This window comes from Trachypithecus francoisi, unplaced genomic scaffold (genome assembly GCF_009764315.1).
Source record: "Trachypithecus francoisi isolate TF-2019V2 unplaced genomic scaffold, Tfra_2.0 Lachesis_group5, whole genome shotgun sequence".
NCBI lineage: Eukaryota > Metazoa > Chordata > Mammalia > Primates > Cercopithecidae > Trachypithecus > Trachypithecus francoisi.
This window is the reverse complement of record NW_022681470.1, coordinates 50,281,044-50,287,228: the sequence shown is the minus strand read 5'-3', so window position 1 is coordinate 50,287,228 and position 6,185 is coordinate 50,281,044. Positions and strand designations below refer to the sequence as shown.

At 36.8% G+C, this 6,185-nt stretch overlaps 1 long non-coding RNA gene across 1 annotated transcript; it reads right to left on the bottom strand.

Moving 5' to 3' along the window:
* Positions 1-1,167: 1,167 nt before the first annotated feature.
* LOC117075619 lies at positions 1,168-5,410 on the bottom strand. The gene is made up of 3 exons (XR_004434068.1): positions 5,320-5,410; positions 2,210-2,354; positions 1,168-2,059 (listed from the first exon to the last, which is right to left on the bottom strand). It is a non-coding gene; the product is annotated as an uncharacterized LOC117075619 (long non-coding RNA).
* Positions 5,411-6,185: the final 775 nt, after the last annotated feature.

Below are 6,185 nucleotides of genomic sequence, written 5' to 3'. Positions count from 1 at the left end.
CAATTTTTTCTATAAAGCTAAATGTTCCTGAAGGATGTGAGAAATAAAAGGAGCTAATATGACTACATTAAAATAGCAGTCAGAATAGTGTGCCACGGAAAGGGAATAAATTAAAAATGTTATGAGGAATGAAAAATAATTCAAGATTAAAACAAAAACCACTCACCCAACTAGAAGGGGAAAAAAATAACTACAATCAGGAACAGCTACCTAATTTGTGGGGACCAGTATAAAATGAACAGGCAGAGGTTCTTGTTCAAAACATACTTAAAAAAATAAGATGGTAAGAGCAGAGCACTAAACCAAGTGTGGGGTCCCTCTAAGCGTGTACCTGCATAGGCCCTGTGCCATGAAGCCCACCTTGCTATGAAGACATGAGCTTATAAGTATTATAAAATGAGAAAAGATCAAGATAAGCACATAAATTCAGATACAAGTCTAGAAACACTTAAGGCACGAGAAAAGGAAACATTGGAAGACCTGAAAAAAAGGGTGAGATTAAGTGAATGTCAGAGAATAGAGGAAGAAGACTAGGAAATAAAGATGAAAACATGAACAGATAAGAAAGGCCAAAGTGAAAAGACAAACCGAAGTCAATTCCGCCTGCAAAAGGCACAACAGTAAGGTGGGCCAAAAGGAAGAAGTCCATATTTGACCCTCCAAATCAAACAACAAACGTGTTGGTACCATGTGCCTTCATGCCAGGGAAATGATGATTCCAGCTACCAAGGAGCCTAATTAGAAGCAGCGGAAGAGGTACTGTGAAAAGGGCAATGACTAAGTGTTATATAAAAGTTCTTTCAAAGTCCTTTGAGTAGGAAAACATCTAAATGTGGGTCAACCTATTTTTTCCGAATAAAGAGAATATCTGACAATTGAAACCATACTATCATAACTAGCTTTTCAAATGATAGAATAGATAGGGCACTTGAACACAAACAGGCAAAATGATTCATTATGAAACATCGCTTTATGTTACACAAAAATCAGGAGTTAGATAGCTATTATATATGATGGTTAAAAAGGATTGCCAGCCACTATATGCAGCCAAGAAGAACAAAGAACACATTCGCCAAGCAGTTAGTTCATGTTTTTATTGCGAACAATAATCAAAATAATCAACTACTGGTTGAAGTGCAGGCTTCGATATTTTTTTAAAAATCCAGTGTACACATGTGTATCAAATGAGTTGAGACATTCAAATTGATTACCTTGAAAAATTACACTTGTATCCCAATCAAGCTGCAATTGCTCAAAACATTTTTAGACCTGTTCTTTCTACTTGGATAATTTTTAACCTGCAAGTGTTTGGGGCTGTTTGGTTTTTTAAAAAATAAAAATCTGGAGAGTAAGCTGGATCAAAAATTATAAAATTAAGAAAGTGTTTTTCTTTGTGATTCAAAACAGTTCTGAAAGTGAGATTTAAAAATACAAAATTAACAAAACGTTTAAAAGTGAAGACAGGATTATGGAGTGACTAGATAAGACTATCTTGCTCAACAGTTTCATAAATATATAAGTCTAAGAAATCAGAGAAATTTGGAACTGTAAACAATCTTAAAGACTATATAACCTAGCTATAGCTTCCTATTAAATGGATGAAGAAACTGAGGCCCCCAATAGGTGGAGATTTGCCCAAGGCTATACACCTGGTTCAAGGAGAGGGCGGACTAGAATACAGTCACATTTTTTCTCATCCAGTAGTCTTTCCACACCACTGGGAACATCTGCCAAAACCATATGACCTTCTAGAAAGTCATTGAGAACCACAGGTATCATCTACAAACATGCAGAATCGTTACCACTTCTGAAAGGCAAGTCAGTCAGTCCTGGTTGTCATGGCAATAACTCTTCACACTCACAGTCTGATGATTACAAATGTAAAATGCAGCCGACCCAGACAGGAATAAACCTTATTAAAACAACGTTCTAAAAATGGCACCGCTTACCTGGTTTGCCCATTCTGAGTTGCAGAATCTTGACTGCAATTGTCATGTAAGCTCAATTCAGTCCAGACATCTATATTTAATAATACTGAGAGATATTCTTTGTCTTGGGACTTTAGAAGGGAAGAAAAACAAAAGTGGTTGAGCATAACAACCGACATTAAGAAACTAAAATTTAAAAGGTTACTGCATATGCATTAGCATAATTACACACAAAAAACCCTATAAACAAACAGTGATGTTCTTGTATGAAATCTACTCACTAGCAATTAGCGAAGCCTGGAGCCTCTTGCCTCTGCTCTCTTCTTTCTCTTAGTGTCCATTTGTTCCTGACAATGCTGTTCTTTTCCCATATGTGTGTTGTTGTGGCCGATTTTTTGTATGACAGCACTAATCCAGGTTCTGTGCCTACCATCACGCAGAATTCAAATTCAAAATAACAGAGTCTTAGTCCACTGTTTCCTAAGGAGATATTTTGCCCTCTACACTGTAATATGAAAAAAAAGCAATGCCTATAACCAGCCACTAAACATGTGTTTTCTATTCTAACCTGAAAGTTTCATTCTGTAAATTTCTACCCAACTCCTCTCAGTGACAAGAGAAATTTTCAAGTCTAGTCCAGCCTAAAAACTGATCCCCCATAGAACAGAAGTGGGAATCCAATGAGACTCCTTAAGTAAATGCTGCAACCTAAGATTTAATCATGCAAACATTCCACAATACACATGAGTGATAGTTCAAAGATTTCAAACATTTATGCAATTCTGTGTCATGGAGTGGTTTTTACATACATTTTCTCTGGGCATGTCAGTGTCTAATAGCTGGGTATGCCTGGTTTGTGTTCTATATCACCTCATCAGAACTCAGAAGAGAACAGTCGATTACTCTCTGAAATCCAAGTTTTTCAAAACATTCAGTATGGACAGGAGTGACATACTGTTACCTTTCCCAAGTAACCCTTTCCTACTCCTCCTTCACCTATTCAATATGCCTTCTGAAACTTCAGATCTGTGACCAACAAACCTACTCATATTTTCATGTTTTCTTTAAATGACCCTTTGCACTGTGCTTATCTAAAATTCTTCTCTGCAGCTGTCTTAGGGACAGAAAAGGAGTCGGTGTTCTTTTTGACCCACATAGCTGCTTCTAAACAGTTTATTTCTCCAAAAGCTTTCAAAACCCACAGCTCCTCTGAAGCTACGCTATCTTGCTATGCCACCCACCTTCTTGTGCTCTCCTCTATGGACTTCATTCATGTGGCCCTCCCACTTACTGAAGACATTGCTGACTCCCTGCATTTCTTCTACCCCTACACCATTTATCATTCCTTCAGACTTCAGCAACCACATAATGTCTCATCAGAAACCTTGGTTTACCAGTTCTTCTATTTCGCCTCCATATAGTTCTCTTCCACTTTAGCCAACCTTTCCTGTTGTTATAGCTGACACCTTGCAAATGTCAGTAAATGAGCCACCACCAAAATTTCCATTTGAAACCTACCACTTTGATCCTTCTCTTCTTCTAGCTCACTCTAGAATGTTCATTCATTCAACTTCACTCTAACCTTCATCCCTGGCCTCACTACTTTTTCATTCCCATCCTGTTCATTTTCCTTCTTATTCAAACTAGATGTCAAGATTCATGACTATAATCATTCTCTCAAAAACACCCTCAACTTCCTCATCATATTTCATTCCCTTGTATTTAACTGGGAACCTTTTTTATGTTCTCTTCTTCTCTGCCTGCCACTCAGCAGCTGAATCTAAAAAAATATCACACATTGGCTTCTTGGTTTCACTGTAACTTCATGATAACAGACCTAAAATGATCAGACACCTATCCCCAGCAACGTTAACATTTTTCTCAATTAAGTTCATTTTTCCCCTTCCAAGATGACCTTCCTTTCTCCTTAAACCTCCTCTCTATGCTCTCAGATGAGGATGTTGTCTCAGAGTCATTAAAAAAATAGAAACTACTAGATTAGAATTCCTTCATAGTGCAAATCAATTCTGCAAATGTTTCCTATTTGCAATTTTAAGTGTCTTTACACCTATCAAAAGAAATTGTTTCCACAGGTGCTTTTGCTCCAACCCTCTCACCTTTTCAAGAATTGCACAGCCTCAGCCATCTCCCCATGCCCTACCATCCACCCGTTCTCTCTGTGAGATCATTTCTGCATATATTTTCAGTATCTCCCATATATTTTTACATATATTTTCACTGTCCCCCATATATTTTCATGATCTTCCATCTTAAAAAAACAAAAACTCTCTTAACCTCATAGTCCCCAATCCAGCAAACACTTTCTTTTTCTCCTTCTTTCCTCAACAAAACTCCCTGAATGGATTGTCTACATCTGCTAGCTCTACTTTCTTATTTTCAAGTCACTTTTCAATCTATTAAGGTTGCCAACAACCTTTTGTTGCCAAATCCATGACCACTTTTTTTGTTCTTATTACACGTATTTCTTCAGCAGCATCCTTGGGTGGTCACATTCATTCCTGCACTTTTAAATATCATCTATGATAACAAATTTCAAATGTCTACCTAGATCAAAGTCCAGACTTCACCACCACCTACTTGCAAACTCCTCTTGAATGTGTAATAGGCATCTCATAAGACAAAAACATAGCTCTTCCCCCAAGTCTTTCCCAACTCAGGAAACGGAACCACAGTCCACTGAATTATTCAAGCCAAAATCAATGACTCTTTCTTTCCCCATTCTTTCTAAGCCATCAACAAGTCCTACGGATCCAAAATGCATCTCAAGTCACTTCACTGCTCTCCATCTGTACAGTCACCATATTCCAGGCACGGTCTCTTTCCAGGACTCCTTCCACAGTCTCTGAATTGGTTTTCCGTTTCATATCACTCCCACAACACCAATTACTCATTCCCCATAAAATAGTCAGATATTTAAAAAGATAAGTTAGATTGCATTATCTCTTGCTTAAAATCCTTCAATGTTATCCTGTTTCTCTCAGAATAAAACCAAGTTTCTAACCATGGGTTTGTGCCCTATTCAACCTCACTCTGCACAACACTCCCCTCATTCACAATAGTGCAAGAACATGGTCTTCCTTCCTGTGTATTGTTTGAACACACCAAATCTTTTTCTTCCTCTAGGCCTTTGCATGTGCTGATCTTTCTATTTGAAATGCTTCCTCTACCTCCTCTCCTCTTACCCCCATTTCACTTGACTGACATTCTCATTCTCAACGTTTGGCAAACACGTCACCTCCTCGCAGAAGTCTTCATTAACCTCCCTCTAGAGTAGCCTCCCACAGGTATTGTCTATCTCATTATGTTTATTTTTCCTAAACTCTAATTACAGTCCATAGTCCATATTTACCTTGTTTATATATGTGCTTACTTTTTCATCGTCTTGTCTTTCTTATTATACTTGAAGTCCACTGATGACAGGGACTCTGACTGTCTTGATCACTGATGAATCTTCTGCACCTAATGCATTAACACATAGTAGAAATTCACTAAAGATCTGCTGAATAAATGAAGAAATTTGTTTCTGGTACATTTTGCCTATAATATATACATTGAGGATATTTGAGAAATAATTGAAGATATGGCTTAAATTTTCCACATACTTCATTTTCAAAATTATGCATTGCCTTTGGTGTTAAAGTTTTAGATTTAAAAATAGTTGTGTTCTTATTATTGGTTTGATTTTTTTTATTTATTTTTAATAGACAAAAATTGTATACATTTATGGTGTACAACATGTTTTGAAATATGAATACATTGTGGAATGGCTAAATCTAGCTAATTAATATATGCATTAGCTCATATACTTACTTCTTGGTGGTGAGAACACTTCAATTCTACTCTTTTAGTGATTTTCAAGCATGCAGTATGTTATTAACTATAGTTGTAGTATTGTTAATAGCATCTTTATTTAGCCTGTTATTTGCTTGGAATGTTTGGATGTTTTTACTGCCTAGATTCAAACAAGCATATGGTAATGAAAGCGGGTTACAACATATAAACATAATAATATTAACAGCTACCATTCTGAGAGCTTACTATATGCCAAGCACTGTTCTAAATCTCACGTATACTAAACTAAAGCACGATTATTATGCCTGCTTAATGGGTGAGGAAATCAGACATACCTTCTGATTTGAAGTGGTCACAAGTAAGGGAACATTTTATAATCCTCTTCATTAGGATTCAGTAGTATTAATTGTTGGGAATGACTAAAAGAAAAGCACAGTACAAGCA